At 32.0% G+C, this 26522-nt stretch overlaps 2 long non-coding RNA genes across 2 annotated transcripts; one reads left to right on the forward strand and one right to left on the reverse strand.

Annotated features, from left to right (window-relative positions):
* Positions 1 to 653: 653 nt before the first annotated feature.
* Positions 654 to 22510, forward strand: LOC127901906 (uncharacterized). Its single transcript, XR_008054223.1, has 3 exons — positions 654 to 1004; positions 1093 to 1483; positions 22197 to 22510. It is a non-coding gene; the product is annotated as an uncharacterized LOC127901906 (long non-coding RNA).
* On the reverse strand, positions 15802 to 21608 carry LOC127901907 (uncharacterized). Its single transcript, XR_008054224.1, has 2 exons — positions 21541 to 21608; positions 15802 to 15846 (listed from the first exon to the last, which is right to left on the reverse strand). It is a non-coding gene; the product is annotated as an uncharacterized LOC127901907 (long non-coding RNA).
* Positions 22511 to 26522: the final 4012 nt, after the last annotated feature.

Raw genomic sequence — 26522 nt, forward strand, 5'->3', positions numbered from 1 at the left:
ATATTTTAGTGTTTAAAACAAGCGAAAATTACAATATTTATACTATTAATCAAATAAAAAATCAGTTAATAATAAATTTAAATTAATAATGTTACTAAAATATTTAAACAAATATAATTACTTTTTAATATTTTATTTTCATGATAAATAAATAACTTTTTCGTTTTATTTTTTATTTATAATATTCTATTATTATAAAACTTGTATTATGCTTCGTACATATTTATATAATTTTAATATTGAGAAACTATTAAGTATAAATAATTGCTTTTTAAAATTATTCCCAACGGCAACTAGTCCTATGGCCACCCATGAGATAACTTTCTTCATAAAGTTGGGATTATCTTGTGGGCTCAGGATAAGATAATCCCAATACTCTTTGAGAGCATCAATAAGGGATTTGGATGAAGTTTAAAAGAATATTCCATTCCCGCATTTTGATCCTTCAACCAAACTCATCCTATACGTAAATATGGTGTTAATTTATCCTGTACATTTTACTATATTATTGCTTCTATTGCAGGCTATCAATTGATAAAGATGTATTTGAAACTTTCGGATTCATGCTGAACTTTATAATATAAATTATGTTGAGAATAAATAACACTGAACTTTAAAATACAAACTTTTGGATTTGTATATACTTTGTATTTTCGTGAAAGATATCATGACATTTAATTTTAATGTTTTAATTTAGTCTAGATTCAAATTAATGGTTAATTATTTCTTACAGCCATTTTATATCTAATCTTCTTCCTTACAATATATGTTCTCAGAAAGGAATTATGTCTGCAGTTTTTTTTTTTTTTATTCGGTTGTATTTAGGCCATTATGGATTCCAACTGTATGTGTCCTAACAGATATGAAGTTTGCATGATGTCTTTATAGTCTTTTATCAAAATAAAAAATTGTATATAAACTTCTATCTAAGTGTTCTATAATCTGCAGATTGCTTTGCTGGAGAAAATATTGTTGAGTTTGCCATTGATGAGGTAAGCGATGAGGTAAGGCTTTCATCGCTGACTTTGATTTTTCTTATTCTTATTATTAGTAACAATAACTCTCTTTATCTGATTTTATTCATATTATCAGGAGATGGAAGCTTTACAAGAAAGCCAGAAACGGCAGGCCCCTTCTGCCGGGTCTTTACGTCTTAAAGATGACTCGTTCACTGATAGAAATTATTGAAGGATGAAGCTCAAATCTAAGTTTCTGATCGTGCTTGATATGTCGTCTATATATTCAGAATGTATATGACATGTCGGTTCTAGAGCCTCTGGGAGATGTATGACATTTGCAGTAAGTGATGCCCATGCTGCTCGCCTCAACAAAGAGAAAAGAAACTTCTAGGAGAAGTTAAGTGGAGGTGTTTGGAGGTTATTCAGTGATCTCAAGCAGACTATCTCGATTAAGAGGTAATTCGGTGACCTCGATCATACCAACTTGATTATGAAGTAATTTTAGTTCTCAACTAAATTGAGAGGTGATTCTTTTAACCTCGAGCAAATCTCCTCAACACGTGAGTTACTTACTGTAACATATGTAATTTGATTTTTCCTAATTAAGTGTATGATTTAATTTTTTCTCTTCGATATTAATTTTAAAATTGTCACAACATTAAATCAAGACAAATTGAGAGTGATTAAAAACTCGGGTAGTCGGATTTTATTTTCGTCACGGGTTCGGTAATTAGCTTAATTTGTATTAAGCTTAAGTGCAAATTAAAAAAAAAAAAGTTGGTTTCTATAAATGGAAAGTGGGAAGCTGGTTTCCAAAAAAGGAAAGAAAGAAGGGCACGTGAGAGAGAAGGAGAGAGAGTGATTGATCCGGTTTGACCCGCGAATCCGACCCAACCCGCGACCTTGACCCGGACGGATCTCGCGATTCCGACCACCTCACCGGCCGAGCTTGGTACCGATCGGAAGCTTGGAAGCCGGCCGTCATAACCCAGCAGTCCTAGTTTCCAGAAAACGACTGGAACGCCGCCGTTTGAAGTGAGATGAGATTTTCCCGTCTATCCGTTGTAGCTCCGGGGCATGATGGTTCCCTGATTGCCCGTCCGTCGAGGTCTGGATATGATGAGATCATTTTCCTGGGTACTTGTTTGGTGATAGTTTTTGGTATTCATTATTTGATATTATAAGTATTATGATTTTATTGATTTTATGCAGATTTATGTAATATAGTTATTTCAGTGCATGATTTGAATTGAATATGTTTATATAAGTTCTTATGATATTTTGATGAAATTGATTTGAGAAAGATTAAATCATTTTAAATAAATTTATTTTTTAAAAACTAATATCCACTCACTGAGCTCACTGAGTTTTATACTCACCCCGTTTTTATTATATTTTTCCCCCCACATGAGATTTATAGGTACATCAGTCGACCCAGCAACGATAGTTAGATTTGAAATTGTGGCCACGTGATGGTGCTAGGAGTCGTAGATTTAATATTTTGGTATTTGGGATAATACGAATTATATTTATTTGTTATATTTTGTAATTAAGGATAACTATTGTGTTTTAATATTAGAATGATTTGGGTGATATTTGGTATGTTAACTTGAGAAGTTGGTTATGAAGGATGGATGGATATTGAATTATTTTTGGAGTATTGTTTTGTAAATTGCAGGTTTGGGCATGTTTTATTTATAGGGGAGATTCTGTCGAATTTTTGATAGAATTCTTAGATATCATAATTATTATCGATTCGATTATACGAGTATAGATAGACTCACGCTAGGGGTGCGGGACGGGTCGTTTCACTTACTTGTTACAACTGCTAGTATTATCATTTTGAAGGTCAGATTGAATGAAAGTTTTGCCCATGTCTTACAACTATTCAAGAGGCTGTTATCAACAGGAACTTTCTGGGTTTTGTAACAAACTCAGAACCATACTTGAGCTGGCAGTTGGGGGTGAATTCTAGATGATTCTTTCTATGTATAAAAGCTCTCAAGCTTTGTTTTTAGGCTCATGTTGTTCAATTACATTTTTATCAATCTTGTATTTTGAATATTCAAATAATAGTGAAATCTCTATTTGGTATTCACAGTGGATGTAGACTGCTCAAAGTCAAACCACTATAATTCCTTGTTTTCTTTCTTTGATTCTGATTGCTCTCTTGTGCTTAATTCTTGCTAGGTTTGTGACAGAAGCTAGACACTTTGACAAAATAATTAGATACTTAATTTAAGGATGTTAAGTTTGAGATTGGATCTTGGGGGTGACTCTTGAAGTCAGCACTTTGTTGGTTCGACCATAACAAATTGGTATCAGAGCTTCTTTCTTAAGTTTTGCATTATTAAGATATCAATTTCAAATTAGAAGTGGATAAGTTTACAAGGAAAATGACTTTTATCTCTGGAGGCTCAAGATGGACCACTTTTAGTACATCAAGGACTTGAAGAGGCTCTTAGAGAATCATCTACATCCAAGAAAAATAAGAAAAGTATATGATGATGATCTACCTAATATTCATGATATATAGGGCACATAGTGCCATTATTTTGAGTCTTAGTGATAATGTTTTGAGAGAAGTTGGTGGAGAAAAGAAAGCAGTTGGGTGGTGGAAGAAACTTGAAGACACATAAACCAACAAATCATGACAAAGAGGCTTGAGACCAAGAAAAAAACTATATACTCTACAAATGGAGGAAGATCATCAATTTCAGATCATATTGATGCCTTTAACAAGATCATCCTAGATCTTAAAGACATAAATGTAAAATTGTTGGTGAAGATAAAGTCATGATTATGTTGTGCTCTCTACCGAGCTCATATGAGCATCTGGTCGATACATTGATGTATGGAAGACAAACACGCACAATGGCAAATGTAAAAGAGACTATGAATTCAAAGCAAGTCATACAAAAAGAAGTGAAAGAACCAAAGAGTCTGGTTGCAAGGAGAAGATTAGAAAAAAAAAAAAAAAAGAGTTCAACAAGTAAGAAAAAAAAGGTCTAAATCAAAACCAAAGAACTTGAAATATTCCCAATGCCATAAAGGACAATTTAAGAAAGACTGCCCTGAGGGGAAATTCAAGAATAAAGATTGAAAAGGGCGAAGTTGTGATGTTGCTGTTTGATTAACTCTAGAAAGTATACATTCAATAAAAGTTAAAATTTTTATTTTTTCACTTATAGTGTTTATTAATGCACTCATAACCTATAAATTAGCTTAATACTTCCCTAATATAATTTTATGTTAAATTAAATTGCATTACGTTAATTTTACCTCATTTCTATATAGGAGGAATTAAAACCAAATGCAGGAGACAAAGAGGTTGGATTGTATTAATTTAAAAAAAATAATAATAAAATTTTTAAAAAAATGTGGAGCCACTTTGCCAAAATCAGTAGTAGCAGCCACCTGCCACTTGCTTATCTTTTGCAATGTTAAAAAATAATAAAAAAATTAAATAATAATAAAATAAAAAGGAGGATGAGTCTTTCTTTTCCTATAAAAGGAAATGGGAGCGACGAGGCCAGGACATGAGAAACAAATAAGAAAAAAAAATTAGGAAAGGAGAGGAGAATTAAAGGAAGGTGCGGGAGGTAGTATGCACTAGAGGGGTGAGAAACGGAAGACTTAGTTTCCAAAAAAAATTTCTTTTTGTTTGTATTTAATTTTCTTATAATTTATTTTAGAAGTTTGAATTTTAATTCATGAATAAATGTTAGAGTGCAATTTATGCACTAGTTTTGCATTGTTTACTTCCCTTAATATCAATGTTTTGTACTTAATAATAGTGATTTACTTGTGTTTTACTTTTGTAGGTGCAATTCTACTGATTGGTGATAAATTTGAGCTACAAGATGATGTTTAAGGATGATAGTTCTCTTGGAGAAATTATGAGCGTCGGAAGAACTTTGTTGATAAGGCGTGGGCGCGTGCTGTCAACTACGGACCTGCAGTTTTTAGTTTAACATGTTTTGTATTTTTTGTTATTTTTATAATTACGAATTTAATATTTCAGATATTAGTATTTTATTTTAAATAGAATTCTAGAGGAAAAGAAAGATAGGGTATTTAAGGGAGGAATCTATTGTGAAAAAGGGAGACTTTCGTGAAAAGAAAGAAACCCTATATCTAAATTTTTCTCTTCTCTCTATGAAGAACTAAACCTATTATTCTGGTTGAAGGTTAATGAAGCTTTGATTCATCACTACTGTGAGATATTTCTTATGCTTTAATTGTTTTATTACTTTTTGGGTATTTGTTTATTCTCTGAATTATTATCATGATTATGTTTGTTAATTAGATAACTGACCACTATTTAATTATCAACTTAATCTATTGTCAATTAAAAGATTCATCGTATGAAGATTTTAATGTTTGTGACAAATAACATAGCAGAGAGTTGTGTTGTGAGAATAAACAATCTAATTTAAATGAACCATCGTATGTGTTTGTTGATTAGGATTTGGGTCTCTTTGGTTTTTCAGGCTGTCAATTGATTAAATCCTATGATCGTATCTAGGGTTGTCTATTCATTAGGGAAATAACCAACGGTCATACCTTGGTTATCGATTAGTTAAGGAGAGATTGGCTATTAGAGGGTCTCAGTAACTATAACCGGTCTATTCATAAGTAGTAATAATTTATATTTGAATAAACGATCAGTAGTCGAATCAAGCTGAGTTAATTCCTTCAACCAGAGCTTTCTCCAATTTGAATTACAACTTTAATTTGCATTCTTGTTATTTTAATTTGATTTTTATTATTGTCAACAATTCCCCCATTTTACGTTTTACATTTTAAAATGATTTAAATAATTACCAATCTCTGTGGACACGACCTTGCTCAATCACTATACACAATTTATTTAGAGTAGGTATTTATTTTTGCTGGCTTCGACAACCATCAATAAATTTGGTGTTATTTTTAATTTTAGTTATTTTAATTTTAATTATGTGTAATTTAATTTCAACAATTATTTTTATTTCAATTATAACCCTTAGTACAAAAACAAATGATTTAATCAAATTCCATTTTAATTATATAAATTAAATTAATCATCAGCCTTAGGAAAATGATAGTTGCCTCGAGTCAAACCCCAAAAACTCAAAACGCACCATTTCAAAACTAAAGCCAAAAACGGCGCATTTTGCTTGCCAAATATTTCCCTTCACTTCTTCGTTTCTTGTCTTTCCCTTTCCCCTTTCATGTCTCCTTTTCTTTGACTGCTTAAGAAGAAACAACGAATTTGCTCACATCAAGCTCAAATCATCATCTTCTTCAAAGATGCCAAGATCCTTTGCTCCTCTTTTCTCTCGCAAGAAATAGCAAACACTTGCCTTCAAAGATTACTACACAAACGGGTGCAACGCTCTGCAAAAAACCCTACTCCCTCTCTCTCATTCACAAATTTGTTCCTTCATCGCAAACCTTTCTCTACTCTCATGTCAACCTCCTCGCCAGCCATTTTCTTTCCTATTACGACGCATTAAACAACGCGGCCACCCGAGAAAACTACCCGAACTTCTTTTCCCGTCTTGGCGTAATAGTCTTGAAATCTCATTCCTCTTTCATGGCATGGAGTAATGTGTCCAAGAGTTTAATGTCACAGATTGAGCAAATTGAAGGTGGGTTAAGGTTGATGGTGCCAGCGTTGATTGGTAGAATCAAGACGGTGCAAAGTGAGGATAACAGAGGATTGAGTGCCTTTTAAGGGAAAGAGTGATGAGGTATTCAAAGGGGTTATTGGGGAGGCAATAAAAGAGGAGATGGATGATATGGTGAGTGTGTTTGTGGATGCTAATAGGTTGAGAAAGAGTGTGATTGCTGAAATTGTTGGTGCCTTGAGTGTTCATTCAAGCGGCTTTGTTTCTTGAAGGCTTAGCCTAATTTCTTGTTGGCTTAAGTGACCGGGAAGTACTTGGCGAATTAAATCGATGCAAGATTCCGATTAGTTGATGGTTCTTGGATTAATTTTAGTCCATTTCATTTGGTTGTCCCAGTATCTTCGATTGTTGACTAGGCGTTATCTTCCAGGCAAGGCACTACTAGGTTCTTTATCTTGGCGTAATTGTTTGGAAAGGCTTGTGAGAACTTCTTCTATATTCTTAAAGCATATTTTCCTCTCAAATTGTAGAATCTGATATGCATGGAATTGGTATCTTGGTGAATGCTGAATCGATTTCAGTTTCCAAGACTTGTGTGAAATAAATGATACAGAGATGAGAAACACAGCAAACGGCGTAGTTTTGATGTCGATTAAAACAAGAAAAAAAATTCACGAAACGGCGTCGTTTACATTAGTTTCCCGGTTTGACTCGGGGCAAACATCAGTGTTGATAGCCTTAACTAATTTATTTTTATAGTTTTACTTAATTTAAATAGCATATATTTAAATTTTATTTAAATTTAAATAGCATATAATACTAATCTCATTCCCAAAATTAAATTGTATTAGACTAATTAATTAAATGTAATACAAATATCTTGAGAATTTATGAGGTCTCATAAAATATATTAACACTAATCATTAATATTTGTGCACACCTAACAGAATCCCACTGCATTAATTTGACAATTTTAGGATACCAATACGAGACGCTCATCTGTAATTAAATAGCTCAAGTTCTCTTTGTCCCTCTTGTGTCATTCTCCTTACTCCTCTCCCTCGAAAATATACTAGATCTCTCCAACATCAAGATGGTTCGTTATTTCTTTTTGCCTTCTTGTTTCTTAATTTTTTTTTTGTTACAAAAATAACTACAACATCCTCTAGTTTGAAATTTCGTTGTTTTCATAAATGGTTACATTGACCTCTCTTTTGAATAGGGATGGCAAACAGCGGGCCTGGGCCGGGCTTTTTGAACCTCAAATCCAGGCCCACTGTCAGTTAAGCATGCGGGCCTGGGCCAGGCTCGGGCCGGACTTGGGCTTTATTTATTTATTTTAAATTTTTTTAATTATTGTAAATTTAAAATAAATTAATGATCAACAGGTTATTACAATCATAGATAAATTAAAGAAAATGAATATTTCAAATTAAAATAATAAATAAAGCAAATAAAAGCTCATAACTTTAATTTTCTTTAATACTGGATTTTCTAATTCAAATGTTCTCTTAATTAATTGACACAAAAGAGAGAATTTAATTTAGTATCATAATTTTAGCTTTTTTGAATCATAATTGATTTATAAGTTAAGAATTTAAGTTTTCTTTTTTATTTTTAAATTAATTTTTAATTTTAATTATATTATTCTAATTTATAAAATTATTTTTTAAAAAACGTAGTGGGCCTGGGCTTTTTCCGGGCTTTTTTTCTTGGGCCCTTGTCCAGGCCCTCATGTGTGAGGGCCGGGCCTAAGCCCGCGGGCCTGGGCTGGCCGGCCCGGGCTTTTTTGTCACCCCTACTTTTGAACAAAATATTTGAGTGTATGCGATCATTTTTTAATAGAAAAAATAACCTATGTATTTATGAAAGGATCCGTATAACCTTTTTAAAAATAAACAGAATTTAGTGATCTTTTTGTCATACTATAAGAACTCCGGCTTTTTTGGTTATTTTTATTAATTAATACAATTGTATTTTTTAAACATGTTTTCAGGTAGCGAATCTATCAATGGCAGATTGGCTCCAATTTCTTCTACAAGAAAAATTCTACAACTTTTGCCGAAGACATGAAAGTCTCCAAACAAACATATATTGTTTGCACTGTTGCAACAATGTATGCAAAAAATATTGCTTGCCCCTTGACAAATTTCATAAACATCGACACTTGTAGGCATGGGCGGACCCAATTAAGACCCAAGAGGGGCTTCAGCCCCTTCTGGATCATTAATTTTTTTTTAAATGTATCTCAAGCTCATTTTGAAAATGTTACATAAAAAAAAATTAGATACATTTTTCATATATTAAAAGACTTGTAGTTCAATAGTAAGAGTGTTATTTGATGGTTTTAAAGTTTTGGTTCAAATCCCAATAGCCACATTATTCTTTCATTTTTAAATATTTTGTGGAAACTACTTCGAAAAATGATATTTTCACGCAATTAAAATAAATAATTTATTACCATTATTATTTAGAATTTAAAATAAAGTAATAAAATTTGAGTTTATAAGACTTAAAACGTATTCAAGTGAACATTAAAAAAAAACCCCAAGTTAAATAAAATTTTTTGAACTAAGCCCCCCTTAATTTTAGTTTCTGGGTCCGTCACTACTTGCAGGTTTTCATAAATAAAAACTAATTTAAATTACATCATTCAATTTCTAAAACCATCTACATCTCTCTCTCTCTCTCTCTCGCTCTCTTTCCTCTTATCCCTATGATATTATTTTAATATTTTAGATATTTACAAAAGAAAATAAGGATGTTGCAAAGTTGAATGCAAACCTATCCAAGTCAAATCTTGAATTCATTTTTAAGGAAAATTTCTATTTTTATGATGGCTGAAATAGGAATAACAAAAAATAATAGGAAAAGTTATCTATATAAGTAGTTATGATCTCCAGGTCACGCATATCGTTCTATTCTTTCTGATATCCCGTCATAAGAGAGAGTAAAAAAAAACTTATGGTGTGTTTACTTATTGGGAATATGAATGGGAATCAAAGAATGAGAATGAATGATGTGTTTACTTGCTTAAATGAGAGGTGGGCCCCACCTAAAATTGAAAATAATTACTAGATTTGTCATTCACATAGGGGAAGGTGGGAATGAAATTACATTCCCTAAAATGATCATATTACTCTCAATCCGAACCTGAAATATTTGGATCGGATGGGATCGAATCGGGTCGGGTCGGTTTATTTGCCCAGCCTAACCTTAAGGTCTGCATGACAATTTTCCCAAACTTTAGAGATGTATTCTCTTGTTTATATATACTATTTAGGCAGAATACCCTCATCCATTTCTACTAAGAAATTGAAAGTGAAAGAAACCTCATAAATGAATGAAAAAGTTGTAGAAATAGAAAAGCCTTTGAAAGGGAAAATTAAAGAGGAGCAAGAGGTGTCTGCCAAAGAAGATCCTTCTTCTTCCCTTTTCTCAGAAGAAAAGGAAGATCTAGACCAAATTAAGGAAATGGAAGGGATCTGAGCGAATGGAAAGGTTAAAAAAAAAAGCATGAATTCCACTTGCGCTTCAAAAGACACGTGATAAGGGTGAGAGTACTAAAACCCACCAATTTTATTTATACACCTATTTTTTATTTAAATTTCTTATTATTAAAGTTTTTTTGATGGAATTACCTATTGTACCATGTTTTCTCTTTCGCTTTATGCCTCAGTTTCGCACCCAGGGCTTCGCATTTTTTCTTCTCTCAATGTTCAATTGTAAGTGAATGGTATTGTTTGTCTGTCAAAAATTGATAAATTCAGATTTTCTACATGCCATCAACAATTAAAAACAAAACAAAACTTACTATCCAAATATAAACTTCAAACGAAATTTACAAGACATCAAAGTCATTAATTTTTTTTCCTAAAATCTTTGAAAATGAAAATCGTGATTCCAATGACCTCGGCATCCTTCGTCCATATTGAAGAACATGGATTATAGTGACATGAATTGTAAGCCCTGCCTAAAAGACTTTGATTGCCCAGCGGAGATATGCATATGGTTGAGCTCCATGGTATTTTTACTTCAATAATACAAGAAATGCAGTAATGGTTTATTAATAATGCAATCATGATCTAATAAGAAAGATTAAGAATCAATATCCATGTTAGAGTATACGTGAGAATTTAGTTTACAGGATGTTATGGCAGACACCTGTTAAAAAAAATGAAGAGTAATTCTAACATTTTGAAATTTAAAAATTTAAAAATAAATATAATTTTTGTTCAGGTATAAAGAGAGATTTAGTAGGTTCAAGCGACCTCACCCTATAATTGATTACAGATGTTGAAAATTAATTAATCCAAATCAACTTGTGGATGTATCTTTTGTTTCCCATTAAAATTAATCCGAATCAGCTTGCGCATGTACCTTCTGTTTCCCATTAACTCATTACAATTTTTTTTTTCCACTTTTATTCTTTGTTAAGTTTCCTGATCTAACTCTAGAGTAGGCAACAAAATAGTTTTTGCGTTAATTAAAACACAAACACAACCCAAATAAGACACAAACGTTTCCTATTATCGTTGCTAAAATAGAAATTAATCTCCCCGCGTGCTAATTTTTTTTTTTTTTATGTTGACGAAACCTATTACATTAATTAACTAAACAGTGCTAGAATTTTTCGGAAAGCAATACGACACAAATACGATACACACATATATAAAAAGCTCAATTCTCTTTGACTCTTGTGTAATTCTCTTTACCAACACTCCCCTCTCTCTCAAAGAAAAATATACACTCTCCAGCATCAATAGACAATTATGGTCGGTCTTTTCTTTAATTTTCACCTTTTGATTTAGAATTAAGATTTAGCTTTTATCATATAGTTGCGTTGATCTTTTAATAATCTCGTATGAAGGGTGATTAGCATATTGAATCCAACTTCGTTGGTTCATTAGGACTCGAAATCGTTGTTACTTTTTTTAATTAGTTAATAACATCAATTGTATTCAATCGTGTTTTCAGGCCGGGAATCAACCACAGTGGCTCCAAGGTCTTTTGACTTTTTTCCAAGAGAGAAGCTTTCAAAATTGCAATCACGGAACGGCAGTTAGACAAAGGAACATATATTGTTTGAATTGTTGCACCAGTATATGCGAAAAATGCTTGTCCAATCACGAAAGTACTCATCACCTCTTAAAGGTTCACATGAATAAATAAATATTATTTGAATTAAATTTATTACATCATAAATTTTTAATACTATCTGCATGATTTATTTATTTACTTATGTATTTGTTTTGTAAATTTTTAATATTTCAGATCCGCACATATAGCGAAAAGAGCGTTGTACGGTTCGTTGAGGCTCACGAGTTCATTGACTGTGGACATATCCAAGTAATAAGTCAAAGCTTGAATTCAAATCTTTTCTATTTCTTCTTCATTGAATATTTTCTTAAAAATTCTGCTATTTGCCAACGAAGTACTACTCTGAACTGCATAATAATGCTCACGCACGAACATCCGAATTTTAATCCGAATTGAGCTGTGCCACTCAATTTTGTTCTGGGTTCAAATTCGGTATCCGGGCATGAGCATATGACTTGTGAAACTACATTTATATCTGACCACTTTCTTACAAACGTGCTCCATATATTTTCTCTTCAGACATATCAACATAATGGTGAAAAAGTGCTACATATAAACCAAAGGCCAGGAACATATTTTAGAGAATCCACCACCAACAAATGCAGTGGGTGTCCAGCTAGGCTGCAAGGGAATAATTATTTCTGTTCACTCGATTGTAAGGTTGTTTCAAAATCTCCCGTATGTATACATGTTTATACACACACACACACACACACACACACACACATACATACATACATACATATATATAGACACACACACACATAAAAGTTTGCACTATTCTTTTTCTAATTATTAATCCTCCCTCCTTGTAGGTTTCTTATCTCTGTCAAAATTCTTCGAATTCAAGCAATTTTCCTCGTCTATTGAACAAGTTGGGTCTCTGAACAAGCTCACTGGATTAATTTGACGAAGAAATCATTAATAAATGACAAACTCTAAAGCTTGGTGTTTCTTCATATTACTTGTAGTGACCGACTATTTTATTAGCCGCTGTTTTATTTGAACTCCCTTATTATTATTATGAATTAGAGTTTTTAGCTATACATAGAGTCATTAATTTTATTATTTTGTCAGTTGAAGCTGTAAATTGTGATACAAGTTATTTGTTAGGCTGCTCACTAATTATCCATAACATTAATTAGTACATTAAATATAATAGCCTCGGTACAATTGGTCTATCTCTGCCACTCCAAAACTGGATGCACGTAAATCTGCTGCTATGTGACTTGACTTGTGCAATTTAGTTGAAATAGAAACGAAAACGGAAGCATATATAACACATGCAATTTAATCCCCAAATTCCTCCGAAATTAAAGAATTAAGGGTTCCTTTGAATATTCTCCTCATTTTAATTCCATAAAAACGCAATAGCAGTTTCCTATAATGAATCTTTTATGGAATGGTCCATTGAAGTTGCGATCTGGGAACTTCTTGAAAGGGAATTTGTTCTTTTAGTTATCATATATTGTTGTATTTGTCCTTTATCACTTGCAGAAGAAATTGATGTTGGTCATTCAGTAAATGTGTTCGGAAAGCTATATGGCTTTTGGATTTGAGAGGGGCTCGAATCTAGCTAGCGTTAGTATTACAGACTTAATGTACCGTAAACTATCTCGACTTACATCCCTGAGTGATTATATTTCTAACATTCTAAAAGCTTGTCTCTGGATATCTATGTTTTAGGAGAAACTCTAACAGAAATGCTTCTAGCTATAGTCTTTTTAGTTCTTAATCACATATATATGCTTGTTTGGTGCGCTGGATAGGATAGGATTAGATGAGATATAATTGAATATGACTTGAGCTATATGACTTAAAATAAGATTTGATAAAGATAAGATTATATTTCATGACCTTTCATGTTCGGCATAATACAACATTGGATTAGATTGTAATGTATATATAATTTTAACATTAAATTAGGTTAAAGATAATAAAAACGACCATATATTATTTTAAGTTTAATGGAAAGATATAGACGTTACTTTTATAATAATAAAAACATTACTTTTATAATAATAAAATTATATATTTAAATTTAAAATTGTGTTATATTTTAGTGTTTAAAACAAGCGAAAATTACAATATTTATACTATTAATCAAATAAAAAATTAGTTAATAATAAATTTAAATTAATAATGTTACTAAAATATTTAAACAAATATAATTACTTTTTAATATTTTATTTTCATGATAAATAAATAACTTTTTTGTTTTATTTTTTATTTATAATATTCTATTATTATAAAACTTGTATTATGCTTAGTACATATTTATATAATTTTAATATTGAGAAATTATTAAGTATAAATAATTGCTTTTTAAAATTATTCCCAACCAGTCCTATCGCCACCCATGAGATAACTTTCTTCATAAAGTTGGGATTATCTTGTGGGCTCAGGATAAGATAATCCCAATACTCTTTGAGAGCATCAATAAGGGATTTGGATGAAGTTTAAAAGAATATTCCATTCCCACATTTTGATCCTTCAACCAAACTCATCCTATACGTAAATATGGTGTTAATTTATCCTGTACATTTTACTATATTATTGCTTCTATTGCAGGCTATCAATTGATAAAGATGCATTTGAAACTTTCGGATTCATGCTGAACTTTATAATATAAATTATGTTGAGAATAAATTACACTGAACTTTAAAATACAAACTTTTGGATTTGTATATACTTTGTATTTTCGTGAAAGATATCATGACATTTAATTTTAATGTTTTAATTTAGTCTAGATTCAAATTAATGGTTAATTATTTCTTACAGCCATTTTATATCTAATCTTCTTCCTTACGATATATGTTCTCAGAAAGGAATTATGTCTTCAGTTTTTTTTTTTATTCGGTTGTATTTAGGCCATTATGGATTCCAACTGTATGTGTCCTAACAGATATGAAGTTTGCATGATGTCTTTATAGTCTTTTATCAAAATAAAAAATTGTATATAAACTTCTATCTAAGTGTTCTATAATCTGCAGATTGCTTTGCTGGAGAAAATATTGTTGAGTTTGCCATTGATGAGGTAAGCGATGAGGTAAGGCTTTCATCTCTGACTTTGATTTTTCTTATTCTTATTATTTGTAACAATAACTCTCTTTATCTGATTTTATTCATATTATTAGGAGCTGGAAGCTTTACAAGAAAGCCAGAAACGGCAGGCCCCTTCTGCCGGGTCTTTACGTCTTAAAGATGACTTGTTTACTGATAGAAATTATTGAAGGATGAAGCTTAAATCTAAGTTTCTGATCGCGCTTGATATGTCGTCTATATATTCAGAATGTATATGACATGTCGGTTCTAGAGCCTCTGGGAGATGAATGACATTTGCAATAAGTGATGCACATGCTGCTCCCCTCAACAAAGAGCAAATAAACTTCTAGGAGAAGTTAAGTGGAGGTGTTTGGAGGTTATTCAATGATCTCAAGCAGATTACCTCGATTAAGAGGTAATTCGGTGACCTCGATTGTTGTTAAAATTTTAATTTACTTGCAGGCGCACGAATCTAGAAATAGAATAATGGTAACGAGGTCGATCCCACAGGGATTGTTATAAATTGAAAAGTCTAATTTAAATCCAAAATTAATATTAATCTTAACATAGTTGACCAAATTGAGTTTTAAGAGAAATCAAACTAATTAAACTAAGGAAGCAATTAAAATAAAGGAGAATTCAATAAGATAAGAATTACTAAAGTTTCAGAATCCACAACTATGCAACTAGTAATTATCTAATTATTAATTAATCCCTAATTTTAGAGTAACAACTCGAAATCAATCTATGTCATCTCATAAATATAATAATTAAGCCCAAGTAATTAAATCTAATGTAGGTTCTTTTTCTACTTAATAGTATGACATCTAAGCATCCCATGTAAACATATTGAATAACAAAGAGTCAAAATTTTCTTAAGCACTCTAAGTAAACAATTTAATGAAAGACATAAAATCAAAGATAATCATGTATAAACTTTATAGATCCAAGCATATATTTAATCGAATATTAATCCTAACAATCAATAATGCATGACAGAATTGATGAAAAGATTTTACTAACATCCAATTAATCATGTGAAATAAAAACCATAATCATCAAAGAACATATATAGGGAATTAAATAAATAAAAAGATAATTATTTCATTGAATAGGGTTTCATCCTTAACCTCAATATAAGAAAATTAGCTAGACATACTTAAATTGGGAGCAACAAAATAAATAAATTCAGCCATGGGAAGCCGAAATATTGCTGCTCTCGCTATTCTTCTTCTGTGCCGAATCCTTGCGTCTGCAACTCTCTTCTTCCTCTCGCGGCTCCCCTTCTCCAAAAGCCAAAAGCCAAAAGCCAAAAGCCAAAAGCTTACTTTTATAATCTTTGAAATGGGCCCCACCTCTTAAATCCTAAAGTCAAAAGGCTTGCCCTTTTATTTACTTTAGCTCTCATCAACAATTAAGCTTGCACTATGATTCCTTTTTCCAATTGTAAAAGCCAAGTGTGGGCCCCTTTAAGTTGTTTTCCATGCATTACAATGCCATGCACGTCCAGGTCACTTGAATAATTGAAATTCTTTTTAAGTGCAAATTACTTTTGGTTTCATATGCTATAAACTCTTAATTGTGTCACGGCTTTAATTGATGCTTTTCTAAACTTGTTATTTTTTATGCACTTTTTATTTCCCAATCTCCAATTAATTCCCTATGCAATAAAATAATTCAATTAATTAAAAATAACTAATAATTATATAATTAAAGGTAAAATACGTATATAAATTATGCTCATCAAATACCCCTAAACTTAGATTTTGCTAGTCCTCGAGCAAAGCTAAAACTAAAAACAAAAATAAAAATAACAAAACAAAAAGTAAATCCTAACTAAACCACTTTCGCAGGTAATCGCGATTGCATTTAGCGTATGCAACAAGCCTTTAAACCCCTAAGCGGCCCTAGTGGACGAGTTATAGTCTCGTGAGGGCTTCAGTGATGATACCCACAAACATCATTTTTTAAAAAAATAATAAAATAAAATAAAATAAAAAGAAAAAAACTTTAAATAAAATATGAAAATAGCCTCAAAGATTGCATAAATTATATAGCTCAAAGAAAATTTCAAATATTGGCAAAGTTCTAACTTTAATTCAATAATCAATTTCATCTCTCTTTCGATTCTTGTAGTTAGTGTGTGTGTGTGAAATCAATTCAATCAAATTCATTCCTAAAATCTTCAATATCAACAACCTTCGCCTCAAACAAAGAAAAGAGTAGGTCAAACTAATCTTATCATCTTGATCTCCAATTTTTTCCTCTCACAGGCTTTTATGTGCATTTTCTTTTGATTTTTTTTTAGCACATGCACTTGATTTTTTTTTCTTTTTCTCCTCTTTTTCCTTTTTTTTGTAACCATAGTCAGGAGCTTTCACTCTACCCCTTAAGGTAGTCTTCTTCTCATGGTAGATTATCCTCTACATACTTGTGGTACATAGGCCCAAATTACTCAAGGATAGCTTCACTCTTAAGGGTTATAGGTAGTTATTTCTAACTCTGGCGCCTGTGTATACTATTTTGTATTGTGGAGATAAGAATCAAGACAAACAGTCATTTACTCTATCTAAAATTCTCAACTCAGGCTACATCAATCTCAAATTTCAAGTCAAAATCATGAAAGAACTGATATTAGTGCTCATGGTTTAAAGAATCTCAATCAAGAGGAACTAACACAAGAATCAAGTATAAACTAAGACAATATTCAACCCTTTCTAAAAACCATATTCATTGTCAATCAAATTCTTATCATTGGCTTTTCACATAAAAACAAAAAACACAATTTTTTTTTGAATTTTTGAATTTTTTTTGAATTTTTTTGGTTTTTTTTAATAACAAACAAAGCACACATTATTCCCACCTCCAAACTTATTTGGAACATTGTCCTTAATGTTTCACAAACAAAAGATAAGCATGCAAACAAATGAAAGAAAAAAATATATATATAAATAATAAAAATGAAAGTTGGAGAGACACACCTGGATGGGTTGGGAAAGCTTAAAAGAAAATGACAACTAAAAAGAAAATGTTAGAAAAAATATAAATAATAAAAAAACCAAAATAAATAAAATCCTATACTAAACTAACTAATTAATGCAAACAACAAATCAACCAGGATCAATAAGAATTTGGTGAAAATCAAAGCAATTATACAGAAAATACCAGAAAACATAATTGATTAAGCACTGAAGCATTTTATCTATAAAAGGATGATGTTAATGAAACTCCTCAATATCGCACTGCTTTGATCTCTTTTGTTCTAAGCATTCCTGAGAGTTATATGAAGTAGTAGAAAAATCTAATAATTTAAGCACTTTAGATCTTACCACATTTTTCATGTCAGAATGTGACCTATGTTGCACTTTTTTAGAAAGTAGCTCTAACTTGAATGGTTCAATTTTCTCTTCATGAGGAAGTGGCTCAATCTTTTCTTTCCACTTAATTAAATCTATGATAAGAGTCGAATCAAGTAAAGTATTAACTTTTTCAATACCACTATCAACATCAACAGAGAAATCAGAGTCAGTTGTGCATGGTATTGATGGAGTGTCACAGTGGTTAGAAATAAGTGGGTCATCAATTGATGCTTCTATCATATCTACTTCAATGACTTCATCATCTTCTTGTGTATGCTTGGGAACATTAAAAATGTTTAATTCCATGGTCATGTTACCAAAAGACAATTGCATGTTTCCAGTCCTGCAACTAATATGAGCATCAGCTGTAGCTAAGAAGGGACGACCTAGAATAACTAGGGTGTGTTTCTTAGGATCTTGTACATGCTGAGTATCAATAACAATAAAATCAATAGGATAATAAAATTTGTCAATTTGTATCAACACATCCTCTATAATACCACGAGGTATTTATATTGACCTATCAGCAAGTTGCAATACAATGGAAGTTGGCTGTAACTCACCTAGTCCAAGTTGCATGTAAACAGAATAAGGCAAGAGATTAATACTAGCACCTAAATCCAATAATGCTTTATCAAAACATTAGTTCCCTATAACACATGAGATAGTAGGAGAACCAGGATCCTTAAATTTTGGTGGCATTTTACATTGAAGTAAATTGCTAGTTCGTTCAGTTAAAAACGTCTTTTTAGTGACATGCAAATTTCTCTTTTTAGTGCATAAATCTTTCAAAAACTTGGCATAGGAAGGAACTTGCTTAATAGCATCGAGTAAAGGGATGTTTATACTTACCTGCTTGAAGATTTCCATAATCTCACCTGTTGAAGTCCTTTTCTTTACCTTTGCTAACCTTTGAGGAAAATGAGCCTTGGGAATGTAAGCTGGTGGGCCACTCTCTTCTGGATCATTTGTTGATGACTCATGTGATGGAACTAGATCTGAAGAAGCAGGCTTAGATATCTTCCTTGTTTGAACCTCCACCTTGTTGTCAAATAACTTTCCTCTTCTTAAGGTCATAACAGATTTTGCTTCTTCATGCTGATGGCTTGAACTCAATTCAACTTCATGCACTCCTTTAGGATTGGGAATTGGTTGACTTGGGAATTTTCCTTTTTCTCTCTCCGCTACAGTAGTTGGTAATTGACCCAATTGATGTTCAAGCTTCGGAATAGCTTGAGTATTTGACTGAAAAGATTGTTGGGTTGACTGAATGAAACTTTGAAGTGTATCCTCTAAAGAAGACTTTCTTTGTTGGGGTGCAACAAATTGAGACATAGGTTGTTGGGCAGGAGGATATACTTGGTTAGAAGGGACAAATTGTTGATTGGGCATGTTAAATTATTGCCCTCCTTGATTTGACAAAGGTTGATTTTGTTTCCAAGAAAAATTAGGGTGATTCCTCCAATTATGATTATATGTGGATGAATATGGACTATTAGAGGTTTTCTCATATGAATGTAAGGCATATACCTGCTCAGAATAAGCCTTTTAATAGACTGGTAATGATGGACAATTCTGTGTTGTATGAGACAAGTTAAAACAAATAGCACAAACCTCATTAGCTACACTAGGATGATGATTCATGGATTGGTTCAGAGCTAAGGCATCTACTTTCCTAGAAAGTGTAGTTAGAGTGGCTTTCACATCAAAGTCATCTTTAACTTCGTATAGACCCTTTCTAGAAACTTGAGATAATTTTTCCCTTTGATTTGAAAAATCCCACTGTTGAGAATTTTCAGAAAGTGAATTAAAGAAATCCCATGTAGCCCCTTTATGTAGATTAAAAAATCTCCCACCATTCATAGACTCTACCATATGACGATTCGACATGGTTAAATCGTTATAAAAGCATTGTATAAGTCTCCATTTCTCAAAACCATGGTGGGGGCACTTAAAGAGTGAATCATTAAATATTTCCCAACACTCATAAAATTGCTCACCCTCTCTTTGATAAAAATCACTTTTCTCTCTCCTAGGGGCATTTGTTTTAGACATAGGGAAAAACTTGGAGAGAAACTTATTACTCAATTCATCCCATGTAGTTATAGACCCAGTAGGAAGCGAATTCAACCAAGCTTTCACTTTGTCTTTTAATGAGAAAGGGAACATACAAAGCCTAATTGACTCATCATTAAAATTTTGAAAACGGAATGTAGAGCATATGTCAAGAAATTCCTTAATGTGCAAATATGGATCCTCTCTCTCTAACCCATGGAAAGATGGTAAAAGTTGAATGACTGAGGGCTTAAGCTCAAAGTGTGTTGTTGTAGTTTGTGGCAACACAATACAAGATGGTTGGTTAGCTGCAAGTGGTGAAAAGTATTCTCTAAGGGTTTTCTCTACTTGCACTGGTGGTAGTATTGACAATAATCTATTTGGGTCATCCATGACTTGAGAAGAACTAGCTTAACTACTATCAATTTTCGACTCTCTTTTAACCAAACGATTTGTTGAATCACGTTCCCAAACACTCATAAACTAACTAGACAAGGAAAGAAAGAAAAATAAAATAAAATAAACCAAAAAATGAGAATAAACGAAATTTAAAAATAAAAGAAATCAAACAACCAAACAATGAATTTAAAGACAAATAAAAGTTTTTTTAATTAAAAAATAAAAGACAACCTAAATTATAACTAGTGGAAGAATCAAATCAACCTAGATTAAACTGACTTTCTAGCACAATCCCCGGCAACGGCGCCAAAAACTTGTTGTGAAAATTTTAATATACTCGCAAGCGCACGAATCTAGAAATAGAATAATGGTAACCAGGTCGATCCCACATGGATTGTTATAAATTGAAAAGTCTAATTTAAATCCAAAATTAATATTAATCCTAACCTAGTTGACCAAATTGAGTTTTAAGAGAAATCAAACTAATTAAACTAAGGAAGCAATTAAAATAAAGGAGAATTCGATAAGATAAGAATTACCAAGGTTTCAGAATCCACCACTATGCAAATAGTAATTATCTAATTATTAATTAATCCCCAATTTTAGAGTGACAACTCGAAATCAATCTATGTCATCTCATAAATATAACAATTAAGCCCAAGTAATTAAATCTAATGTAGGTTCTTTTTCTACTTAATAGTATGACATCTAAGCATCCCATATAAACATATTGAATAACAAAGAGTCAAAATTTTCTTAAGCACTCTAAGTAAACAATTTAATGAAAGACATAAAATCAAAGATAATCATGTATAAACTTTATAGATCCAAGCATATATTTAATCGAATATTAATCCTAACAATCAATAATGCATGACAGAATTGATGAAAAGATTTTACTAACATCCAATTAATCATGTGAAATAAAAATCATAATCATCAAAGAACATATATAGGGAATTAAATAAATAAAAAGATAATTATTTCATTGAATAGAGTTTCATCATTAACCTCAGTATAAGAAAATTAGCTAGACATACTTGAATTGGGAGCAACAAAATAAATAAATTCAGCCATGGGAAGCCGAAATATTGCTGCTCTCGCTACTCTTCTTCTGTGCCGAATCCTTGCGTCTGCAGCTCTCTTTTTCCTCTCGCGGCTCCCCTTCTCCAAAAGCCAAAAGCTTACTTTTATAATCTTTGAAATGGGCCCCACCTCTTAAATCCTAAAGCCAAAAGGCTTGCCCTTTTATTTGCTTTAGCTCTCACACGTGATCACCAATTAAGCTTGCACTAGGATTCCTTTTTCCAATTGTAAAAGCCAAGTGTGGGCCCCTTTAAGTTGCTTTCCATGCATTATAATGCCATGCACGTCCAGGTCACTTGAATAATTGAAATTCTTTTTAAGTGCAAATTACTCTTGGTTTCATATGTTATAAACTTTTAATTGTGTCACGGCTTTGATTGATGCTTTCCCAAACTTGTTATTCTTTATGCACTTTTTATTTCCCAATCTCCAATTAATTCCCTATGCAATAAAATAATTCAATTAATTAAAAATAACTAATAATTATATAATTAAAGGTAAAATACGTATATAAATTATGCTCATCATCGATCATACCAACTTGATTATGAAGTAATTTTAGTTATCAACTAGACTGAGAGGTGATTCTTTTAACCTCGAGCAAATCTCCTCAACACGTGAGTTACTTACTTGTTACAACTGCTAGTATTATCATTTTGAAGGTCAGATTGAATGAAAGTTTTGCCCATGTCTTACAGCTATTTAAGAGGTTGTTATCAGCGGGAACTTTCTGGGTTTTGTAACAAACTCATAACCATACTTGAGCTGGCGGTTGGGGGTGAATTCTAGATGATTCTTTCTATGTATAAAAGCTCTCAAGCTTCGTTTTTAGGCTCATGTTGTTCAATTACATTTTGTTCAATCTTGTATTTTGAATATTCAAATAATAGTGAAATCTCTATTTGGTCTTCACAGTGGATGTAGACTACTCAAAGTCAAACCACTATAATTCCTTGTGTTCTTTCTTTGATTCTAATTGCTCTCTTGTGCTTAATTCTTGTTGGGTTTGTGACAGAAGCTAGACACTTTGACAAAATAATTAGATACTTAATTTAAGGATGTTAAGCTTGAGATTGGATCTTGGGGGTGACTCTTGAAGTCAGCACTTTGTTGGTTCAACCATAACAAATTGGTATCGGAGCTTCTTTATTAAGTTTTGCATTATTAAGACGTCAATTTCAAATTAAAAGTGGATAAGTTTACAAGGAAAATGACTTTTATCTCTGGAGGCTCAAGATGGTCCACTTTTAGTACATCAAGGACTGGCAGAGGCTCTTAGAGAATCATCTAGATCCAAGAAAAATAAGAAAAGTATTTGATGATAATCTACCTAATATTCATGATATATAGGGCACATAGTGCCATTATTTTGAGTCTTGGTGATAATGTTTTGAGAGAAGTTGGTGGAGAAAGAAAGCAGTTGGGTGTGTTAACATGAATATGTTAATAATATTGATTTTGATGATAACAAACTTTAAATGGTTTTTGATAAAAATGTTGGAGCTATTCCTTAATAAACGAAAAAGATTCATAAAAGATGGACTTTCATATTAGAAAAAGTTTCTTTGCAAAAACTGGTTTAAAATGTGATTCTGGAAATAAACGGTAAACCGTTTTCCTCTAAACGGTTAACCGATTAACATCCAGAGAGCAACATAATGCCTAAAGCTCTAACCGTTTATGAAAAACGGAAAACACAAAAGATGGGAAGGCCACTGGAACTTAACGGTAAACCGTTTATCTAAACGGTTAACCGATAACATCCAGAATCACTGATTAACAAAACTGGTTAAGGCTGAATTGTTTTGCAGGTTACTGGAGACAAACGGTTAACCGTTTATTACAAACGGTTAACCGATAACATCCAGAGAAGTCACTTCTTACAAATCCTTAACCGTTTAGTGTAAACGGATAACTGATGTTCATCTTGCAGATCCCTGGAAATTAACGACGAAAGATTAATCCTAAACAACAAACCATTTATTTGAAATTTGGCCCAACGGTAACTTTTGACCAGCGTAAATAGTTAACCGTTAATGGTTAACGGCGAACCGTTTTCGGACTGACAGTTTGTAACGGCTAATTTTTAAGCTCCAACTATAAATAAGCTCATTCAAATTCAAACAAGGTTGATCACAACACGACCATTGAGCTAATATTCGAGAATACAATCTTCATAGAGCTTAGAACACATTCTTGCTTCATCTATTCACATATTAAGCATCATTGTGTAATCTTATATATTGTGAGAGGCAAAATAGTTTGTAATCTTTTACTTTGAGTGATTGTAAGTGTTGGGATACACTTAGGTTAAGAGATTAGGGATAATCTCTTGTTGTAAAGGTTTATTGACACCTTGGAAGTCAAGTGTAAGCATTTGAAGCCTTGGAGGCTTGCTTAGTGGAATCCTCAAGCCCGGAAAGCTTTGAGGCGTGGACGTAGGCGAGGTTGGCCGAACCACGTAAAAAACTCTGTGTTTGAATCTCTCTTCCCTTATCTTTTTATATTGTGATCAACTTAATTGTTATTGCTTTGAATTTGGATTATATTTGCATTAAGTTTTTCTTTATAAATTGAATAATTTTTTTAGAATCCCAATTCATTCCCCCCCCCCCCTCTTGGGTTGCATACTTGTATTTCAGGGTGGTGGAAGAAACTTGAAGACACATAAACCAACAAATCATGACAAAGAGGCTTGAGACCAAGAAAAAAACTATATACTCTACAAATGGAGGAAGATCATCAATTTCAGATCATATTGATGCCTTTAACAAGATCATCCTAGATCTTAAAGACATAAATGTAAAATTGTTGATGAAGATAAAGTCATGATTATGTTGTGCTCTCTACCGAGCTCATATGAGCATCTGGTCGATACATTGATGTATGGAAGACAAACACTCGCAATGGCAAATGTAAAAGAGACTATGAATTCAAAGCAAGTCATACAAAAAGAAGTGAAAGAACCAGAGAGTCCGGTTGCAAGGAGAAGATTAGAAAAAAAAAAAAAAGTTCAACAAGTAAGAAAAAAAAGGTCTAAATCAAAGCCAAAGAACTTGAAATATTCCCAATGCCATAAAGGACAATTTAAGAAAGACTGCCCTGAGAGGAAATTCAAGAATAAAGATTGAAAAGGGTGAAGTTGTGATGTTGCTGTTTGATTAACTCTAGAAAGTATACATTCAATAAAGGTTAAAATTTTTATTTTTTCACTTATAGTGTTTATTAATGCACTCATAACCTATAAATTAGCTTAATACTTCCCTAATATAATTTTATGTTAAATTAAATTGCATTACGTTAATTTTACCTCATTTCTATATTATAGATATATTTCAAGAATAAAGGAGGAATTAAAACCAAATGCAGGAGACAAAGAGGTTGGATTGTATTAATTTAAAAAAATAATAATAAAATTTTAAAAAAAAATGTGGAGCCACTTTGCCAAAATCAGTAGTAGCAGCCACCTGCCACTTGCTTATCTTTTGCAATGTTAAAAAATAAAAAAATTAAATAATAATAAAATAAAAAGGAGGATGAGTCTTTCTTTTCCTATAAAAGGAAATGGGAGCGATGAGGCCAGGACACTAGAAACAAATAAGAAAAAAAAAAGTTAGGAAAGGAGAGGAGAATTAAAGGAAGGTGCGGGAGGTAGTATGCACTAGAGGGGTGAGAAACGGAAGACTTAGTTTCCAAAAAAAAATTTCTTTTCGTCTGTATTTAATTTTCTTATAATTTATTTTAGAAGTTTGAATTTTAATTCATGAATAAATGTTAGAGTGCAATTTATGCACTAGTTTTGCATTGTTTACTTCCCTTAATATCGATGTTTTGCACTTAATAATAGTGATTTACTTGTGTTTTACTTTTGTAGGTGCAATTATATTGATTGGTGATAAATTTGAGCTACAAGATGATTTTTAAGGATGATAGTTCTCTTGGAGAAATTATGAGCGTCAGAAAAACTTTGTTGATAAGGCGTGGGCGCGTGCTGTCAACTACGGACTTGCAGTTTTTAGTTTAACGTGTTTTGTATTTTTTTTTATTTTTGTAATTACGAATTTAATAGTTAGGAAAGGAGAGGAGAATTAAAGGAAGGTGCGGGAGGTAGTATGCACTAGAGGGGTGAGAAACGGAAGACTTAGTTTCTAAAAAATTTTTCTTTTCGTTTGTATTTAATTTTCTTATAATTTATTTTAGAAGTTTGAATTTTAATTCATGAATAAATTTGGTGTTATTTTTAATTTTAGTTATTTTAATTTTAATTATGTGTAATTTAATTTCAACAATTATTTTTATTTCAATTATAACCCTTAGTACAAAAAAATGATTTAATCAAATTCCATTTTAATTCTATAAATTAAATTAATCATCAGCCTTAGGAAAATGATAGTTGCCCTGGGTCAAACCCCGAAAACTCAAAACGCACCGTTTCAAAACTAAAGCCAAAAATGGCGCATTTTGCTTGCCAAATATTTCCCTTCACTTCTTCGTTTCTCGTCTTTCCCTTTCCCCTTTCATGTCTCCTTTTCTTTGACTGCTTAAGAAGAAACAACGAATTTGCTCACATCAAGCTCAAATCATCATCTTCTTCAAAGATGCCAAGATCATTTGCTTCTCTTTTCTCTCGCAAGAAATCGCAAACACTTGCCTTCAAAGATTACTACACAAACAGGTGCAACACTCTACAAAAAACCTCCTCCCTCTCTCTCATTCACAAATCTGTTTCTTCATCGCAAACCCTCCTCTACTCTCACGTCAACCTCCTCATTAGCCATTTTCTTTCCTATTACTACGCATTAGACAATGTGGCCACCCAAGAAAACTACTCGAGCTTCTCTTCCCGTCTTGGCGCAATAGTCTTGAAATCTCATTCCTCTTTCATGGCATGGAGTAATGTGTCCAAG

The sequence above is a fragment of the Citrus sinensis genome, chromosome 4 (genome assembly GCF_022201045.2).
Source record: "Citrus sinensis cultivar Valencia sweet orange chromosome 4, DVS_A1.0, whole genome shotgun sequence".
Taxonomy (NCBI): domain Eukaryota; kingdom Viridiplantae; phylum Streptophyta; class Magnoliopsida; order Sapindales; family Rutaceae; genus Citrus; species Citrus sinensis.